This window comes from Odocoileus virginianus, chromosome 17 (genome assembly GCF_023699985.2).
Source record: "Odocoileus virginianus isolate 20LAN1187 ecotype Illinois chromosome 17, Ovbor_1.2, whole genome shotgun sequence".
NCBI lineage: Eukaryota > Metazoa > Chordata > Mammalia > Artiodactyla > Cervidae > Odocoileus > Odocoileus virginianus.
In genome coordinates this window covers 32,934,289-32,955,150 of record NC_069690.1, presented here as the reverse complement: position 1 = coordinate 32,955,150, position 20,862 = coordinate 32,934,289, and the positions used below count along the sequence as shown (strand labels likewise).

The window sequence follows — 20,862 nt, the reverse complement described above, 5'->3', positions numbered from 1 at the left end:
AGACAAATACTGCATGATTCCCCTTAAGAGAGGTTCCTAAAGCAATCAAATTCATAGAGAGAAAGTAGAATGGTGGGTGCCAGGGGCTGGGGGAGGGAGTGGGGAGTTACTACTGAACTGGGGACAGAGCTGATGATAAAGGTCCAGAGAGGGGGTGCATGAACACGTGAATGCGTTTAATACTTAAGAGTGGTTAGAATGGCACATTTTGTTATATCTATTTTAACACATTTTTTAAAATCCTAAGGCAGGCAGTATTCTCTCCCACATCTAGAGGAAGCAAGGCTCAGAGAGGTTGGGACGCTGGCCAGGATCACACAGCTGGATAGGCACTGACATCTGGTCTTGGGTCTAACGGCTGGGCACTTGCTCATGTGGCCTCAGCAGTCAGCACCATGAGTTTGGAACCAGCGCTGCCCTGTCCAAACTGTTTAGTTCTCCAGAGAGACAGTCACCAGGCTCTTTAGTTAACAAAAGTTTCATACAACGTGCATGTCCACTGAGAGCGTGAACCCCATGACCTCTGTGCACACTGGAAGTAGCTGGTTCCACTGGACGCAGCTGCAGGGAAGGCATGCTCATTCTGCACATGCAGCCCAGAGCTCACGCTCCATCGACAGCGGTCCTTCCCAGCGGTCACCACTCCAGGAACCTGGCCGCAGCTCTGGACATCAGTGAGCTGGCCTGCAGTCTGCATGGACAACCCTCACTGCTTCAGTCTTTACCAAAAAGCAAGTATCCTCAACCTCTTCACCCTCTTTACTTGTCACCCTTGACACCCAAAGACTCTCCACCCCACAAAAGGAGCAAGCCTGCCCCAGGGGCGAGAGTGGCTGGATGAGCCCATGTCCGGGGCTCTGGGTGGGGGCCGGGGGCCCTTCACTAGGGCCCACGGTGTCACCCGGCTGCAGCAGAGGTGGCATTTGATGAATCCCCCTCCTCTGGGGGGCCTTCCCCGGTGGCTTAGCAGTAAAGAATCCGCCTGCAATGCAGGAGACACAGGAGATGTGGGTTCCAACCCTTAGTCAGGAAGATCCCTTGGAGGAAGGAAATGGCAACCCACCCCAGTATTCTTGCCTGGGAAATCCCACGGACAGAGGAACCTGGCGGGCTACAGTCTGTGGGGTCACAGAGAGTCAGACAAGATGAGCACGCACGCAGGCACCTCCTTGGGGGAGGAAAGTGTAGGGAGGGAGGAAGGGAGGAGGAGCCAGGGGCCTGTGCAGAGAGGCAAAGGTCAGGATGGAGGAGAGGCCACGCCACCCAGCCACAGGCAGCACCGCTGGGCCCTCAAGGGCCATCATCGTGGGGGTGGGGCTGGGGCAGGCACTCAGGGGGAATGGCCAGAAGCACCGTCCAGTCTCGAGCCAGGAAGACTGGACGCAGAGGCTGCGTGAGGCCAGGGCAGCGCAAGGCAGCGTCTGGAGGGGTCCGCGACGAGACCTTTGCCCCCTGCTCACTCTGCCACTCGGATCTCTGAGGGGCCACCCCCAGAGCAGGGGACCCCCCCCCCGACCTGGGGTCAGACACAGCAGGGCCTCTGTAGCCTCCTAGTAAGCCGCTCGCCTGCTACCCTTCGGAGCCAGTGAGGCCACAGGCCAGCTGGCCAAAGGGCCACAGTCCGCCTGTGGTCTGTCCCATCTCAGCATGGGTCACACACAGACTCGGGAAGAGAGAACAGGGGACACTGGCAAGGCCAGGGGACACTGTCTTGGAGGCCTGATAGAGGAAACTTCCATCAGTGAACCTCCCCACCCCTCCTCCCCACCACCGGGAAGAGGGTCAGAGGCGTGAGAACCTCTCCTCGGGGTCAGCACTCTCTATTCAATCACCGGGCTCTGAGTTTCCAGCAAAAGATAGAGGTTCCTTTTGATTATAAAGAACCGACCCCAGAAGAATGCCTCTTTATTTTCATTTTGCTGGAAATGCCAGAGACATACAACTGTGGGTATTTGGCTTAGCTGAGACAGAAGAAGGAGGGAAGGCTGACAAAGGAGCTCAAATCGCTTCTCAGTTTCCTTTCCTCATAAAAGAATTCCCGCCATGGGACCAAGCTGGATCTGACTGCCCTCCAATTGTGGCCACTCCCGTGGGCTCCCTCCCCAGGCCAAGTTCAGGCTCATTTCTGTTATCACGTAAATTGTCAAAACCCAAGATAAATAAATCTTGGTGCAAAGGCAGAAACACAATGCTCCAGAGGTCAGGGGGCAAGTCATTCCCGCCGGCCAGCCCTCAGGATGGAGACAGATCAAAGCACCAGTGACCCGGGCAGCAAAGGGCTGACCTTCCAGAGGTCTCCAGTGATATGCTAACGGCCAGGGGCAAGGCAGAGCTGGACAGGGCTGTGTGGGGCTGGGCAGAGCAGGGGCAGACACAGCGCCCATTAAACCTTCAGAGCCTGTCATCCTGATGCTGTTGCCATGGTGTTTTCTCCATTCAGAAAAGGCTGCCCCCTGCCTGGTGTGGGCTGGGGGCCAGGGTGTTTGAATGTCAACCCTGGGACTTCCCTGGTGGTGCAGTGGCTAAGGCTCTGAGCTTCCATCCTGGTTGGGATGTCCAGACCCTGACGGTAAGGTTCTTTTCCAGCAGCAGTCCACCCTACCCCGCCACAAGGTCCCTCCCACATGCTCTGAAGTTCAGGGCCGTGATGCTGGGAGGACACTCCAGTCCAGGGGCTTGGTTTCTTGGCTGCTGATTTCTACACTTTGATGTGAAATACAGCGACGTCAGAAGCAGCCAGCACCAGAGGCTAAAGAGGGCTGGGTTAGCATTTTTGCATTCAGCAGCAGCGTCTTTGTGAGCCTGGAGGAAAAACAGCCGAATCTTCCGCCTCCTCCACAATCAAGAGAGTAGGAAGGAGCCCAGAGGGGCTGGGCTGCTTCCTGTCGGGGGTGGAGAGGAGAAAAGGGGTCTGCATGGGCAGGACTCATCTGACAAGATGCTCCATTAACTTGAGATCAGCCTTCTGGGCTCTGGATGGGTTCAGGCCAGTGAGGCAGGTGGGGTGGACCAGCCAGGTGGAAAGGAACTCAGTCCCAACACTGCACTCAGAGCCGTGGATGCCTCTGCTCTGGGACCCTGACCTCCCCTCCTAGTGGATGTTAATTGCAGCTGCTCCCCTTTCACTAGAGACTCGCCCTGTTTCATGGGGTGTCCTTTTCTACAACAGGGGGCCCCACTCTTCCCTCACCGTCTTAAAAGGCAGATGAAGGGCCAGAAGAAGGTGCACAAAGTATAACCTGACCAGCCCACAGACTCCAGAGGCAGCTTCCTCTGTAACTTTGGGGCAACACACACACACACACACACACACACACACACACACACTGTGACAGGCCACAGCAGGCCCCTGCAAGCAGGGCACACAGGACCAGACAGGCAAGGAAGAACTAGCCAGAGCTGATGTGAAGTCCTCAGGGACTGAGGAAGCCCCTGTCCCCACCCCGCAGCTGGAGAGGGCAAGGGCAGGGGCCTGATGGAGATCGTGCTCCTGACCTTGGCTGCAGGTGAGGCCGCCCAGCCTGGTCCCACCGAGCCTTCCCATCGGAGCCTGGGGGCAGACGGCAGGTGCAGACTTGCTCCCGGGGGGTGGGGGTGGGGGGTCCCTGGACAGGGCCATCCAGCTGATGACTGTCGAGGGTGGGTCGGGCACTGGGAGGCAGTGGGAGGCAGGCAGACCTTGTCCCTGCTCCACCGCCTGTGGACTGGGCTCAGTCCTGCCCTGCCACGTCACCCCTGGGCCCTGGACCCGACCTCTGCCTCTTCCTCTGAGCGATGTTTCTGTCAAATGAGGTAGCGGGTCCGGTGATTTCTGACCCCCTCAGTCCCCCACTCTGCTCTGACAGCACACTGGCCTATGGACACTTTTTCTTCTTCTTTTCTTGGTGATTTTTTCTTTCTTTTTTTTTTTTACTGTGGTAAAATATATGTGGGCTTCTCTTATAACTCAGTTGGTAAAGAATCCGCCTGCAACTCAGGAAACCCTGCTTTAATTCCTGGGTCAGAAAGATCCACTGGAGAAGGGACAGGCTACCCACCCCAGTATTCTTGGGCTTCCCTTGCGGCTCAGCTGGTGAAGAATCCACCTGCAATGCCAGAGATCCGGGTTCGATCCCTGGGTTGGGAAGATCCCTTGGAGAAGGGAAAGGCTACCCGCTCCAGTATTCTGGCCTGGGGAATTCCATGGACTGTATAGTCCATGGGGTGGCAATGAGTTGAACAGAACTGAGCGGCTTTCACTTTCACAATATACATAACATATAATTTACCACCATGACTGCTTCTCAGTGCACAGCTCAGGGCCATTAAGTGCAAGTACATGTAACCATCCCCACCACCACCTCCAGAAAGGACACATCTTCCCAAACTGAAGCTCAGTCCCCTGAAACCCTCACTCCTCACCCCTCCCCCAGCTGCTGGCACCCACCCTTCTACCTTCTGTCTCTGAAGTTGACTGCTCTAGGAACCTCACAGAAGTGGGTATTAATCCTTTATCAGATACATGCTTTGCAAGTATCTTCTCCCACTCTGCACTGCTAAATCCAGTATCATGAAGTTTTCTGTTTCTCCTAAAACATTTATAGTTTTATTAATAGCTCATGTTTAGCTATTAACTGATTCATCATTGAGTTTTCTAGATGGTATAAGGTGAGGTTCCAACTCCAATCTCGTGCATGTGGACACCCAGTTTTCCCAGTTCCATCTGTTGGAAAGACTGTCTTTCTCCTACCGGCTGGTCTTGGCACGTGTGTCAGACATCAGCTGACCATCCATGGGAAGATTTGCCTCCGGGCTCCCTATTTCATCCCGTGGTCTCTGTCTCTCCCTGTGCCAGGGCCACACTGCTCTGACGATGGTGAGTTCTGAAATCAGGACGTGGCAGTCCTTCTACACTATCCCTCTTTCTTTTAGTATGTTTATTTTTTATTTATTTTTGAAAGAAATATTTATTCGGCTGTACATGGATCTTCAGTCTTTCAGTTGCAGCATTAGAGATCTAGTCTCCTGACCAGAGATGGAACCCAGGCATCCAGCATTGGGACTCAGGAGTCTTAGCCACTGGACCACCAGAGAAGTCCCAACTTTGTCCTTCTTTGTCAAGGTTGCTTTGGCTATTTGGAGTCCCTTGAAATGCTGTATGAATTTTAGGATGGAGTTTTCTACTTTTCCCCCCCCAAAAAAAAAATGCTGGTGGGATTTTGAGTGAGATTGCATTGAATCTGCAGATCACTTTGGGTTAGTACTGTCACCTTCGAAGTATGAAGTCTTCAGTCCATGAATATGGGATGTCCTTCCATTCATTTATCTTCTATCATTTCTTTTGGACTTCCCAGGTGGCTTAGTCAGCCTGCCAATGCAGGAGATGCAAGAAATGCAGGTTCAATCCCTGGGTCGGGAAGATCTCCTGGAGGAGGACATGGCAACCCACTCTGGTATTCCTGCCTGGAAAATCCTGAGGACAGAGGAGCCTAGTGGGTTATAGTCCATGAAGCCAGGAAGAGTCAAACATGATTGAGTACTGAGCAACAACAAAAACATTTCTCTCAGCAATGTTTTGCAGTTTTCAGTGTACAAGTCTTTTACCTCCTGGTTAATTCCTAGGGATTTTATTCATTTGGATGCTATCATAAATAAAATTGCTTTTTTAATTTCCTTTTCGGATTGTTCACTGTGTAGAGAAACAGCTGAGTGTTGACTCATATCCTGCAGCTTTGCTGAATCTATTTATTCATTCTAACAGGTTTTTTTTTTTTTCTTTTTTCATGAAACCTTTAGGGTTTCTTACATACAAGGTCACATCATCTGTGAATAGAGGTGGTTTTACTTCTTTCGTTCCCACTTGGATGCCCTTCATTTCTTTTTTCCTGTAGCGGGTTAGGACTCCCAAGACTATTTTAAACAGAAGTGGTGAAGTCAGTGTCTTGGGCCTGACGTATGGCTTTACCAAACCTGATCATCGCAGTGAGAGGAAACACAGGTGCGAGAAGACCTAGTGCAGCCGAGCTCTCACCTCAGGGAAAGGTAGATCATCTGCCTGAGTGTGAGCTCGGGAACCCCAGCTCCGAGGAGGTCACTGGGACTTCTCTGGCCTTTAAAGCCATGCCCCCCAAGCCTGCCCAAGGACAGCGCCACCCCAGAGCCTTCCCGTGCTTCCTGCTGTAGGATCTCGAGGGGCACTTCTGATGGGCACCCATACTTGATGGTATGGTCTACAGTCCACATGAGAGCGGAGATCTCAAGGCCTCCCGACGCTCTTCTGGTAGCTTCTTCCCATCTTACGGCCACTGGGGGGACCCTGGCTCTCCGTCTAAACTTGTGGCTGAGCAAAGGGCCTGTGCTACTGAGCAGTGGTGACTGGAGCCAGGCTCCAGCTCTCCCCAGCGTCTCCCTCTGGGCTCAGAAGCCAGAGAATCAGGCGTCATGGTGGAGTCTGAGCAGGGAGTTGAAACCCAGGCTTCGGTGGGTTCAAACTTCAGCCAATTACTGTGTGACCCCAGGAATGTGACCTCTTCAAGGCTTTCTGTTGTCTGTAAGATGTGATAATCACAGCAGTCTTCTCACAGGGCTGCTGGGAGGTGAACTCAACACAAAACAGGAAGCCCTGCGGAGCCCCCGACACAGCCACACAGAGACTGGAACCCCCAGCCCACCCCCGCCTCCCCAGGGCATCCTTCGCTTTCCCGTATCACCACTGCCACCTACAGGTAAACAGCAGTCCACAAGCCATCCTGGTCACTCGATGCCCTAGGAGCCTACAAACACCCAGCTTTCTGATTTGGGGCTTCTCCACAAGGGTCTCCCTCAGAGGGAAGCCCCACAATGGCCTGGCCCATGTGCAAGGCGGAGGGACCGCTTCCTCGGGGATCCAAACACTGAAGCTCCCAGGTCTCAGAGCCCAGCTATAAGGTTCCCCATGAGTCACTCACAGTGGGCATCATGTTTCCCAACTCTGGACATGGGCCCTGGGGCAGGGGGCCCAGAGCACTGCATGCGTCCCGCTGGCCACACCGCTGACCCCAAATCCCCCAGCCACTGAAGTCACTCCTCTCACATGGGGGTCGAGAGAGCACACCGTGGCCTCTTCACAGACATCATCTCATGCGCCACCCCGCTCTGAGACAGCCCTTGTCAGAGGGGAGAAAAGGGAAGCCGAGGGGTGAACAGCCCAACTACACACGGCCGGCAGGGGGCACCAACCAAGGTCATCCTGGCGCACAAGGCCTCAGACCCTGACACCCTGGGCAAGGCTGGGCCTTGAGTACACCTGGGTCCCCAGCCCCCGGACATAGCCGCGGCCCCCTCCCCAACCTGATCTCACAGGTGAGCTCAGGAGGGCTGGCTGAGAAGCGTGCAGAGAGCAGGGTGATAGGTCAAGTGCAATCAGCTGCTCCCCTTGTTGTTGTTTTCTTTTTTAATTAATAAACTGTCAATACTGGAATAATTTCAGATTTACTGAGAAGCTGCCAAGATAGTACAAGGATCCCCAAGGGCTTGTCTCCCGGTTTCTGCTCATGTTAACATCCTTCAGGGCCACCGTTCATGTGTCAAAACTGAGACGCTAACAGCAGTTCAGGACTACTAACTCCAGACTTTATTCAGAGTTTTCCAGTTTTCCCACTAAGATGCCCTCTTCTGTCCAGGATCCAGTCCAGACCAGCATGTTATATTTAGGTTTCTCCTCACTTTAAACATTTACTTTCTTTAAAGACTGGCACATTCATAAAATCCTGAACTCTCTCTCCCACCCGGGCAGCTCAGTTCCGAAGGGCAGTGCCCTGCCAGCCGATCCCACACCCCGTCCCGGCCGAATGAGGACACCATGTCCTCCCAGGCCCCGACAAAGAAGCCCTTCAGGCCAGCCCAGAAGCAGAGAACAGAGGCTGGTCATCCATGCGGGCCTGAGCTGCTGGTCCAAGTTCTTTCTAACTGGAATTCCCCTGGAAGGCAGGGCAGTGGTGGGGGGAATCCATAGCTTTAAATACATGTTCTCTAGATGCAGAGCCTGGAAAATCCCATGGAGAGAGGAGCCTGGCAGGCTACAGTCCATGGGGTCGCAGAGAGTCGTACATGACTGAGCGACTTCACTTTCTTTTCTAGACCCCACTGGGGTCTAGATGGGGAATTTCCCCAGGTCTTGTAAACAAAGGTGTCGAGAGGAGCTGGGGGAGACAAGGACCTAGGGCTGGGGGGCACCAGGGGACGCGGGAGGAAGGCTGGGCGGGGGAGGGGGCCTCAGGCTGTAATCCGCTGGGCCAGTTGACAGGAAAAGGTCTCTTAGGGGCCAGGGCTCAGATTAGGGCTGTGGGAAATGGAGCGGGCGTGCAGCCCAGTTGCACCCTGAGGGCAGGGGCCAGGGGAAAGGGCCAGGCACTGAGGGCTTCCAGTTCAACCTCAACCCCAACCTGACTGCAAGGACTCCCACGGCACATTGACGACAACCAAAACACACACACACACACACACACACACACACACACACACGGGAGAGGTCCTCCGGAGGGTCTCTCTTCTTAAATGTTTGGATTTTTCCAACACTAATAGTAAGTAAAACTTCAGTAGGAAAGGCACAGACTGCTTCTCCCTGTGGCCCAGCCAGATAAGCCCTGAGGAAATGTTGAGCAGGATGGGAGCTGATTCGACAAAGGTGCCTAACTGAGGAAACCTCTGCTGTTCCCGCAGACAAGAGGATGGCCGCTTGACGAGGTCCAATCACGAGGCACAAACGTACATGCCTTTTAAAAATGATAAACGCCTTGGCTCACCACCAAGTGGAAATCAGTGCAGGAATGCTAAGTGAACATCCAGAGCCAAAGTGCCCTGTGCAGACTGATCTCCGCCAGGCAGAAATGCGTGCTCGTGGATGAGAACACACAGCCAGTCCTCTGCGCTGAACTGACCCTGCTTCCCTCCCTCTCTGGTCCCCCCACAGCCCCAGGGTCACATGGGGGCCCCTCTCGGAACCCAGGGACTCCATGGCACAGATGTCCCCCAGTCCAAGGTTCAGTCGGGTTTGTTCTGTGGAGTCATTCCCACCTTCTGGGGCCATTTGGGAAAGGCATCCAGCTTGGGAGGAGTGCGGACAAAACCAAACTACACTGGGCCAGGCGAAGCCATGCTGTGCCCCTGCCAGCCGGCCCTGGGCATCTGTGCCCAGTTTCCAATGCTCACGCCCCAGGCACAGCCACCCCAGGTCAGGCTGGGGGACGAAGACCGCCCTCCATGCCTCGTCCCAGTGCCGACTCTGTGTCCCCCAAGGCCTGGGTGGCCCCCTCTGAGCAGCAGGCTTGGGGGACATGCTTTGATATGGATATTCAAGAGAGAAGAGAGTCAGAAAGAAACCCAGAAAAGGCCATTTTTCAGGGCAGTGGTTCTCAGCTCTTTCTGGATGGAATGTTAAAAGAAGAGTAATTCCCTATGAAAGATCTGGGAAGATCTTTCCAGAAAAGTGCACAGGTACTTAACTCAGCACACACTCTGGACGGGCTCCCCAAGAGCCCCACCCTGGTCGGAGAGCACCCTGACTGGGACTGTCTCAAGCGCCTCAGCTGCCCTGTTCATAAGAACACCTGCAAAGCTAAGCGGAACGTGAATGTCCAGGGCAGCCAGGTGGCCACAGCGCTCCCAGGAGGGCCCCTCAGGGCAGGTGGGCAGACTCTCCACTGGGGGTCTCAGCCGCTGGACCAGGAGCAGCGGGTCTGTGGGACTGGGGTGCTGACGCTCACTGTGCCGTCATCTCCCTGAGGGCTTCCTTAAGTGCCCCGGGAGCAGGGAGCTGCCCCCACACAGTCTTAGTCTGTTCTCCCAGGAAGAGCTGGTCCCGGGTTCCAGGGAATGAGTGAGTCACCAATGACTGTGACGATGCCTCCCCTACCCACCCCACATACTCGGAAACTCCAGGATTCCCAGAGACCTGCTCATCCACTCCTGGTACAGGACTCGTGGTCCCGGCAGCCTGTGGCCCGAAGCCCATCAGCGACAGAAGGCCCAACCATCACTGCCCTGTCCTCTTGGCCCTTTGCGGCCGCTCCCTGCGACTGTGCAAGGAAGTCACTCCAAGTTTCTTCTCACCAAGTGTTGGAACACACGTAAAGGCCTGCTTCCAAAAGGAACTTACAGTCATTTCTATAATAATTTATACTCAAGGTAAATGAAATGAAGACTGGAAACCACATGGAATAAAAGAGGAAACGAGTTATGACAACTCCTGGCACCCTAGGTAAAAGGTACAGACAAGGAGCCTTGGTCCTCACTGTCTGACTGAGGGCAGAGCAAGCCACACTCCACCAGGAGGGTGGCCATCTTTTCCTGATGTTGAGGGACTTGGAGGTGAACGTACTGCCATCACTCCTATATTAAGGAACAACGAGCAGGGTCATATGAACCATCTTGAAAACAGCATCATATAAAGCGCAAAACGTTCTCCCTCCACCTTCCTGGCGTCCATGCCCTCCCCGACTCACCCCCACCACCTCCCCAGCCTCCCCAGGCCTCCGGGCTCCTCCAGGTTCCCAGAACCACTGCGACCTTCCCCAGCTCACCTGCACTCACTCTAGATCCTGCCTCTTCAAAGATCTCCCCGACTCCCAGTCCAGAGGCCTCCCCCAGCACACCCCCGCGCTCCCACCGCTGCCTGGCACCCGCACCACTGAGGCAGGTCACACGGCCTCTCGTGTGACCGGGTCAGGCCGACCTGAGCCCCAGTCTAACTCTGGTGGTTATTGGCTGTGTGACCTTGAGCAAGTAACTAGATCTCTCTGAGCCTCAATGTCTACATCTACGGATTGGGAACAGTAACATCCACATCTTGCGAAGCTTCTGTGAGAGCTAAGGCTGGCCCAGAGCAGCATGCAGAAGTAGGGCAGGCACGGCTGCGACCGCAGCTGGTCTGTGCTCCAGTTACTCAGTCGTGTCGAACTCTTTGCGACTCCTTGGACTGCAGCCCACCAGGCTCCTCTGTCCATGGGATTCTCCAGGCAAGAATACTGGAGTGGGTTGCCATCCCGTCCTCCAGGGGATCTTCCCAACCCAGGGATAGAACCCAGGTCTTCTGCATTGCAGGCATATTCTTTACCACTGCCCACCTGGGAAGCCCAATACTGTGGAGATCCCCAGCAAAGGTGGTCCCTGAGGGCGACTAGGTGACTAGAGGAGCATCTCCAGGATGCCCTGCACCGTGGGAGCTCAGGAACAGGGTTGTCTGAAAAGCCTGACCGTGTGGAATCAGAGACCCGACACGTGGTGAACTCATGCTGGGCCCAGGTCTGGAACAAAGAGCTCCTGATCCCAGGCCACGGTTGGTCCATGGGACACTGTCAGAAATGCCCTCACCCCAGGGTCTCAAGGGCACTGACCTCCTGCTTCTCAAGGCAAACACCCTCGTCCCGGTGAAAAGATCACTTTCATCACACAGGTCTCAATCCTCATGCAGATCACGCTATTACAACCTGGGGCGACCACCTCGCCCTAAGAGCCCCTCTGGGGAACGGGTGTGCACTTAATTGTTACGAATGTGCACCGCTGACCAGAGCCTCAGTGAACTGCAGATACAATCTATCAGCTCTCGATGGCTAATTTGGTAGAACATGAATCCTGCGAGTTCTAATAACTCACAGGAGACTCCTGAAGCACTTACACGCTATATGTCTTCCACACTCATAAAACAACCGTAATTACCTTTCATGGGTGAGATGGTCTAGTAATTCTTAAGTGATTTAACCCGAGAAAGTCTACGGAAAAAACTAACTTCAAAGAATTTTTGTCTCAAAAGAGGAAGACGAAACCAAGAACTGACGGGTCTGTTTTTTAACCTACCTGGCTTCATACCCTGGGGACATGTGCATTGCAAGGACTCAGCCCCAGACAGCCATGCAAAATTGTGTCCAAAACAGTTCTGAATTTTCTGTTTTGGAAGTTCCTTTCAGAAGTCCTGTGACTGTGAGGGGAAGCCAGGACTTTCAGGGGGCAGGCAGGGGCAGGGGGTGGGCGCTCTTTGGAACCAGACAGTCAGGGATGTAAGTCTCACTTAAAAACCCTGGGGAAATAACCTAAACGGGAGAAGAATTTGAAAAAGAATAGATACATGTATATGCATAACTGAATCACTTTGCTGTACACTTGAAAGTAACACAACATTGTTAATCAACTATGTGTGCTTCGTCGCTCAGTCGAGTTTGACTCTTTGTGACGCCGTGAACTGTAGCTTGCCAGGCTCCTCTGTTCATGGAACCATCCAGGCATAAAAAGTGGGGAAAGCAAACAAACAAACAGGAGGGACTATCCCTGATGGTCCAGTGGCAAAGACTCCACTCTTGCAATGCAAGGGGTCTGGGTTCAGTCCCTGGTTGGGGAACTCGATCCACATGTTGCAATGAAGATCCTATGTGCCACAATTAAGACCTGGTGCAGTCAAATTAAAAGAAAACACTGGTGAAACCGATTGGTGTCGTTTTCAGGGCTCAGAAGAGCTCCGGGACCATAGTCCTTTATGTCTCAGTGCAGAGAATTCAGCAAGAGCAAAGTGGTAGATAAGAAGGGATTTATTAGGGGACTTCCCTGGTGGTCCAGTGGCTAAGACTCCATGCTCTCAGTGCAGGAGGCTGGAGTTCGATCCCTGGTCAGGGAACTAGATTCTACATGCTGCAACCAAGAAGTTGCACACAACTAAAGAACCTGCATGTCACAACGAAGATCTGCTGTAGCCAAATATATAAATTTAAAAAAAACTGTTAAGTAATCTATTAGAACAGGACGCTTGTGATGTTTACTAGCAGGCAGACAAGAAAGGATGAACTCTGAGAACTTAATGAGCTACAATTTTCTGCTGCTGCTAAGGCGCTTCAGTCGTATCCGACTCTGTGCAACCATAGACGGCAGCCCACCAGGCTCCCCCGTCCCTGGGATTCTCCAGGCAAGAACACTGGAATGGGTTGCCACTTCCTTCTCCAATGCATGAAAGTGAACAGTGAAAGTGAAGTCGCTCAGTCGTGTCCGACTCTTTGTGACCCCATGGACTGCAGCCTACCGGGCTCCTCCATCCGTGGGATTTTCCAGGCAAGAGTACTAATCAAAGGCAAAGTGGGGAAGGGAGAAGAACCTCTTTGTCTCTCTCGAGTAGACATCATGTTTCCATCATCAGTTCCTCCCCCAGTTAGGACAAGGAAGCTTAGCTGTTGGCCAAGCCAGGACTGTCATAACACTTTGGAAAAGTATTTTCAGGTCTCAGTACAAAATGAGGGTCTTTCATTTTGAAAAGTCACCTTCCTGTAAATGGTTGCTTTTTGTGTGCACAGAGCCTGTTTTGGGGGTCATTAACTTGATGACACCATGGGGCAGGTGTCAGAAATGACTCCTGGCATTTCTCGCCTGCTCTTATTTTCTACTATGGTTTTATTGTTTTGGGGGCATTGTGCAAAGAACATGTCTTAGGGGCCAGAGAACATGTTTTGGGGGTTACTACCTCACAGAGCTCACTGGGCAAGATATGGGCCTCATGCCACCATTCTTTTGTTCTTTGGGGGCATGTCTCCTGCTTCTGTTTATATTGTTTTGTTGCTAAGCAAACCTGCTTTCTCGAGTTATCATTAACTTACAAAGGTCTCCCATATTTTTCTATTTACAATCCCCTATGGGAATTAACCACTTAATCACCTATTTTGTCCCTTCATTCTGTCCCTACCCCTGGGGTGTTTTTTAACCTCCTTCCTCAGTGTTCTCCTATATAAAATGGGGACAATATTAATGAATATGGAAATGATTTACTGTACATCAGATCATTTGGGGAGTTTGTTAAAAATACAGATATGTGAGTCCCATCTCTAAAGATTCTGTTTCAGTGAGTCTGATGTGGGCCCAGAAATCTGTGGGGATTTAAATTATTTTTCATTTTTAATTACACAATATGTAAATACATTTCCCCCTTGTAAAATATTAAAACATTACCTTATCAGTTATGATTGCATTCAGCTGCAAGCAATTAAAAAACTTAACAGTTGCTTAAGCAGATGGGGGTTACTTTTCTCATGGAATAAGAACCCTGGAAGCAGGCAGTGCACGTGGGAGCAGCCCCGCCAGACCCCCAGGCAGGATGGGACCCATTTGTCTTCCTGCTCCGCCAGTGCTGACTGGTGGCTTCCATCCCTGAACCCAAGAGGCGGTCAAAGCCCAAGCAGATAGAGTTCTTGAATCAGGCAGGAAGAAGGCCCAAGGGCCAGAGGGCTTTGCCATTTACTGCTGAAGAGGTGCTGTTCCTCTCAGAGGCCAGAACTGTGCCCTATGCCATGCGTAGCCATAAAGGAAACCAGGTGAGAGAATGTTCCAGCCGGGCCCAGAGCCCCGCCCCAGTCAGGGGGAAACAGTGAGGGTCGCATCCTCTGACCCTCCTCCCCGGGCCTCGTCCATCCCGGCCTCATGGGTGTTTTTTTGCCAAGTCCCCTGGCGTCTGAGCATGGCCGCCACACTCACGAAGCTCTCGCCGGCTCAGAGCTGGGTGGCCAAGCGCCCTGGGGGCCTGGGGACCACGTCCTCTCGCCTCTCCCCTCATCTGCAGGTCAGCCAGGAAGCCTGCTCTCCTCCACTGCAGCCACATCTCAGGTTCAGTGATCTGAAGCATCTGAAGAATGTGATGGGGGCTCCAAACCTGGCTGAAGCCATGAGGCCCTGACTGAGGTGACAGAGTGTCCCCTGAGGGGACCGAGGCCTGGGGAGGCCTGCCTGCACTCCTGGACCCACGTGGCTGCTGGGCAAGTGGTGACCGTGCCCAGTGGGAGAAGGTCACGGTAAAAATTGTACACACAGTTTTATGTTAAACACTGTGCGCCCATGGAAGGAGAAAGGCCTGGAGCGCCAGCCCAGGTCATAACCAGGCGGACACCACAGGCTGTGAGCAGCCATGTCCAAGACTGCTTTGATTAAAAAAAAAAAAAATTATTGGTTTTTGGCTGTGCTGGGTCTTTGTTGCTGTGCAGGCTCTTCTCTGGTTGCGGTGATCTGGGGCTCTTCCGCAGCTGCAGTGCACAGGCTCTAGGGAGCACGGGCCCAGGCGCTCTGCAGCTTGTGGGATCTTCTCGGGTCAGGGATTGAACCTGTGTCTTCTGCACTGGCAGGCGTATTCTTCACCACTGAGCCACCAGGGAAGCCCCCGCTTTGTTTCTCAGGGAAGAATTTTTCTGTAAAAACATGCACTTCCCTTGTAACCAGGTTTAGGTCATCAGGAATCATCAGGAATCTGCAACAGTTTGGGGAGGGCTCTGGTAGGTCAGGTTTCCCAGGTGGCTCAGTGGTAAAGAACCCATCTGCCAATGCAGCAGACGCAAGAGACTGGGCTTCAGTCCCTGGGTCGGGAAGATCCCCTGAAGTAGGAAATGGCAACCCAATCCAATATTCTTGCCTGGGAAATTCCACGGACAGAGGACCTGGTGGGCGACAGTCCATGGAGCAGCAAGGAGTCTGACACGACTGAGCAGCTGAGCACTGGTGGGTCAGCTCACCCAGTTCTGTTCTTCGTGTAAAATTAAATGTCAAAGAGGGTGAAGGCACAACCTACACAGCCCAGCCATGATGGTGGCCTTGCAATACCCTGACACTGTTCAGATTTCACAAGGAAAGGGCTCAAGGCCCCTGTGGTTCCAACCCAGAAGCTGCAAAGACAGTGTGGGTCATTACTTGGCCACCACGCTGCCTGCACCCCGACTCAGCAATCCAGCTGGACACAGCCAGCCAGCTCCCTCCGAGGGGGGCCAGTGCAGGGGACCCTGTGCAAAGAGGCAGCCAGCTAGGAGGTAGCATTTTCCAAGAAGAGTGCATTCTTGACTAGCAGCCCCCATTTCCTCAGGAGACTTTCAGGGCATCAGAAAAGCCTGCAATAAACCCATTCATAGATGAGGTCTATGGGCTGGACGTTGCTCACCTGCAGAGGCAGGTGGACCATGAGTAGGGCTGAGAAGAAATCTCGTCCCCAAGGCCTGTTCTCACTCAGCTTCTCTGCTCCAGCCAATGTGCACGACCTGCAGGCAAGACCAGCCTGGACGGGCTTCTCCTCAACAAAGCTGCCCCCGGCCACTGGGGACCCCTGACCCAGCTGAGTCTGCTGCATCCTGAACCCCTTCCTCAAATGTGATGGCAGAGAAGTGACCTCCATGGTCACTCATCATGCTCTCTCGGTCAGCAGACCCTGAGTGTGCCCTGGTTACAGGGCAGCTCAAGACGCTCAGGCCCCACCTCCCTCGCTGGGTCTCCCATGACTCCTATGCAAAGCTGAGCCATGAGTCTGGCCTCGCCACCCACAATGTCTGCAGTGACAGGGCTCTGGGACCCACTAGGTCAAGTCACAAATAATGAAACACAGTTGGAAAATCAACATTAAAATATCCAACCTCAGCAGGAATTAAAGAAATGTGAATTTAAGTGAAAGGCACTATCTCCTGCCAACTTAGCCAAGTCTGTGAGGAACCCTCTTGTATAAGGGGCTTAACTGGCTCTGTCCTGTCCACCCTCTGGCTGGCAGCCAGGTGACCCAGCACACAGGCTCCTTAGTTACTGCCCTGCTCGGAGCTCCTCCCTGGTTTCCCCTTCCATTTCAGCCAAGTCTAGGCTCTGTCCCCAGGTCTTAGTTGCTCCCTTTACACTTGCCCCGTCCCCTCTCATCCCCCCACCCACCTCCTCTGGCCTCAGCTCCCCCAGGTCCACACCCACGGGCAGCTCTGGTCTCCCCCACCCTCCACATGCCTCCACCCTCGGTCATGATCAGAGTGTGCCCTGCGAGCCCTCTCCCAGGAAGCCTTCTCAGCCCCGTGCACACCTGAACCCACGCCAGGTCCCCAAAATGCTGAGAAAAGAAAAGGCAGTGAAGCTTCCAGGGAGCGAGACCCTCAGAAAGGAGCCACCTATCTCACAGGGTGATTCTGGGGAACAGGGGTTCACCATCACAACCTGAAATGCAGACAAAGACTGAAGCTCTCCCAGGGTTTGTTGCTGCATTAATTGTAACAGCCAGGAAAAGAAATAAAGGCAACAACCTGAATGCTCAGCACTAAGATACAGTAAATCACAATACAGCCACATGACGGCGGAACATGGCATGATCATTTAATGCCTGGCCAGGACCCCAAGGGAGGTCCCCTGCACCCCTGTCTGCACGCCAGGGGCGAGGCTCTGACCCGCAGGGCAGCAGGGGTCAGCTCTGGCCTCTGAGCTCAAGGGCAAGTGGCACAATGCAGCTCCCAGGGTGGGGTGACAGCGATGCCATGAAGGACCCTGACAGGCAGACTTCCTCTGAAGGACTTGTTTTCCCCCATAATCGAGGCTTTCCAACTGGTCTGACCTCTTCCAGGCTGCAGAGTGAAGCCAGCCTCTCCTCCCACACGCTGCCCATGGTGGGCTCTCAGAGCTGAAAGGAGCTGAAGCCCTCACCTGGAGCCACCCGGCCACCCCAGCGCTCTTCCCACCTGCCACCTAGCACCCTCCCATGCAGGGGGCTAAAGGAAAACACACAAGGGCCAAGTCCAGGCCAGGTCCTCCAAGTCAAACGGACCACGTCACTCTTCTCCCGGGGAGACCAGTCAGTGAGCAAGGACGTCAAGGAGAGGCCGGAGATGGAGAAGGAAATGGCAACCCACTCCAGTATTCTTGCCTGGAAAAGCCCATGGACAGAGGAGCCTGGCGGGCTACAGTCCATGGGATTACATGACTGAGCATGTGTGCACGAGGGAGGAGGGAGATGGGTTGGTAGCAATAAAGTAGTAGAACTTAAAAAAAAAAGAGAGAGAGAGAGAGGCCGGAGGGACATGAGACTGGCACCAAGTCTTACGAAGCCTTCTGTGTGATCCGCCCTGGGACAGGCCCTTGAGGGAATAGAACCCAGTTTGGAAACCATCTACAACCCGTAAAGAAGCAGGGGATCCAGGCCTTGATCAGTAGTGGTAATGAACATCTCAGAGAGACAGCAGAGGCCCCTGCCTCCTTGGGAAATTCAACCTGAACTTGGTCAGATGGAGGTTTACAGGAAACATAGGAACACGTGGCCACATTAGACGACACCATGAGATGCAATCAGCACAATCCAGGCCGTGGGAAACTCAATAGGGCCAGTGACCTGGTTTCTTCGACATACAAACTGTAGTGAACAGGGAGGAGGCGCCTACAGACTAAGAGACAGAAGAGACACACCACCCACCTGCAATGCGGAGCTTATCAGAGCCTGTTCAAACAGACTTTAACACAACGGGTAACACGACATCAGGAGACAACTAAAAACATGACTTCCCTGGTGGCTCAGATGGTAAAGAGCCCACCTGCAATGCAGGAGACCTGACTTCAATCCCTGGGTTGGGAAGATCCCCTGAGGAGGGCATGGCAACCCACTCCAGTATTCTTGCCTGGAGAATCCCCATGGACAGGGGAGCCTGGTGGGCTACAGTGCATGGGCTTGCAAGGAGTCAGACACAACTGAGCGACTAAGCACAGCACAGAAACATGAATGCCGACTGAATAAGCAATATTGAAGAATTATTGTTAATTCCTGAAGTACAACAATGGTATTATGGTTGTTTTTAAAAGAGTTCATTTTTAGAGATACACATTGAAATATATGGCTGAAATAATATGATTTGGGGGATTTACTTCAAAATAATACAGGCCAGGAGAGTGAGGAGATGGGCATGTTGACAAAACAGGCCATGAGTTGATCACTGCTGAAGTTACATGAAGGGTTGAACGGAGTTTCATTATACTATTCTCTCTCTTTTTAAAAATGTTTAAAATTCTCTGTAACTCAAAGTTTAAAAAGTAAACCCAGGTTTGAAGAAAAGACTGACATATTCAATGTTACTAGAGAAAAGTCAAAGTAAAAACTAGACGGCAGGGGGAACTCTCTAGCAGTCCAATGCTTAGGACTCTGGGCCTCCACTGCAGGGGGCACAGGTTCAATCCCTGGTTGGGGAATTTAAGATTGTGCAAGCTGTGCAGTGTGGCCAAAAAAACAAATACAAAGAAAACAATTAGAGGGCAGAGATGGTAAATGTAACAGACGTTTCGGTGCAAGAGATACTCAGACTCGATAAACATCCAATGAGTGCCTGCCTTATGCCGGCCTCTGCAGCGGGCACCTCACTAACTAGCCGTGTGATCCCGGCCCCTCAGCCTCCTCACTTGTGGAGCGGGATGTTAAGGACTTCGCCTCACCTGCCGATTACTAAGACGAGATGGAAGTGTGCTTACAGATATCGAACACTTAAGAGTAGCATGTGGCCTGCAGCAAAGGCGCTCAAGACCAGCTGTACCCAACTTCACACGACAAACACTCATAGCCTCATTTGGAGCCCAGGCTCCAGAAGCAGCCCCCAGCTCGAGAGGGCAGGGGACCAGGGCTGCTGGGAGTATGCGGATGGTCATCTGGGAAGAAGCTAGCTCTGACCCTGGATGGAGCCTGGGACTGAGACGAGGCTGGAAGAAGCCAGGAAGAAAAACACCAGAGGCCTCAGAAATGCCACTCTGATGACGTTCAGGGCAAATTCTTCTCCTAATTAAAGACTTGCCTCCACAGCTGTCACTAGGGTGACCTTGCTAATTCAAATAAACAACCACACAGTTTCAGAGGAACAATTTTAACCCTACTTTCCCATAATAAGCATTCTGGATTTCAGCCCAAAGCTTTAACTGGTTACGTGTGGGGGTCATTCTAACAAATTGTTTTCCTGGCTGGGTCCCAAGAGAGCCCGGCTGTCATTCCAGCAATGAGATGACCGGTTTTGCTTTCCTAACCAAAGCAGGGGCTTCTCCACGGGGCTTGTGAGTCTTACCTGTAAGGTCTATAACCGCTCGGGCTCTCCACCTTCCCCTAAAACCTGTTCTGGGGCTTGGTTTGGGGAAACTACAGTGGTGAAGGTGGCTATCCAGACATGACACACCAGGACACACACCCCCAAAGAAGAGAACACTTCTCCAGGGAAAAGCCATCCATGCCCATCGCCCCGGGTTGGCTGAGCACCCGGGACGAGCCCCCGGCCCTGGCAATCCTGCTGCTCAGTGACGGAGGTCCAGAGGCCTTGGTGGACGTGCAGGAAGAGGACTGGACATGGCCTAAACGTGCCCTTCAAGTACCTGCCTTGCCCTCCAAGGGCCACAGACAACTGGCTTGTCTGCTCAGCTTCCTCGTTTGGTAATGGAGAACCTCTCTGAACAGGGGCACAGAGCCAGACAGGAAGCTGGGTCCTGGTCTGGCGATGCTGGCTCCCATTAAGCTGGACCTTCCAGAAGAGGGTTCCGGGTCAGTGGGTCCCCTGCCCGCCGCACTCCTTGCCTGATCTGGGGTGTTTGCGTGTCCAGACCAAGGCACCAGGGAGCAGTGGGACTGGACGAGCCTGGGTCTGATGTCCAGTTCGGCAACATCAACCTCACACATTCCATTCCCAGCAACTTTACAGTTGGAACGTCCACCTCTCACTATCCTGACTGGAGGACAAGCCTCCACAGGTGACCAGGGACCCTGCTGAGCCTCAGAGCTTGCCTCTTCCCACTAGGACTGAGCAGAGAAGGGCTGTTGCGCCCGTGTTTGACCTGCCCGCGTAGTTTCTCTCCACTACAGAGCTGAGTAGCACTAACCGCAGGAGGAGTGGGAAGGAGGTGGGGGATGCAGGCAGGGGTCTGCGGAGACCCCGCACGTGGCTGTCAGCTTCCAGGAATCAGCACTGGCTGGAGCACCAGACAGAGGCAGGACCATGTGAACTTAGTCTGCTGACCCATAACCAGCTCCTTCTCTTCTCGAGGCCACAAAGCTCAGTTCAATGATTAGCCATCACAAAAGGTGGGGGCCGGGGGGTAGTCACATCTGGGCTCAGACCCCTGGCTCTGTAATTCATTTGCCCCAGG

The 20,862-nt window shown here is 53.2% G+C and overlaps 1 protein-coding gene across 4 annotated transcripts in view; it reads right to left on the bottom strand.

The window, feature by feature from the left end:
- TOM1L2 (target of myb1 like 2 membrane trafficking protein) overlaps positions 1 to 20,862 on the bottom strand; it is a 73,171-nt gene that overhangs the window by 35,544 nt on the left and 16,765 nt on the right. The window lies entirely within an intron of this gene.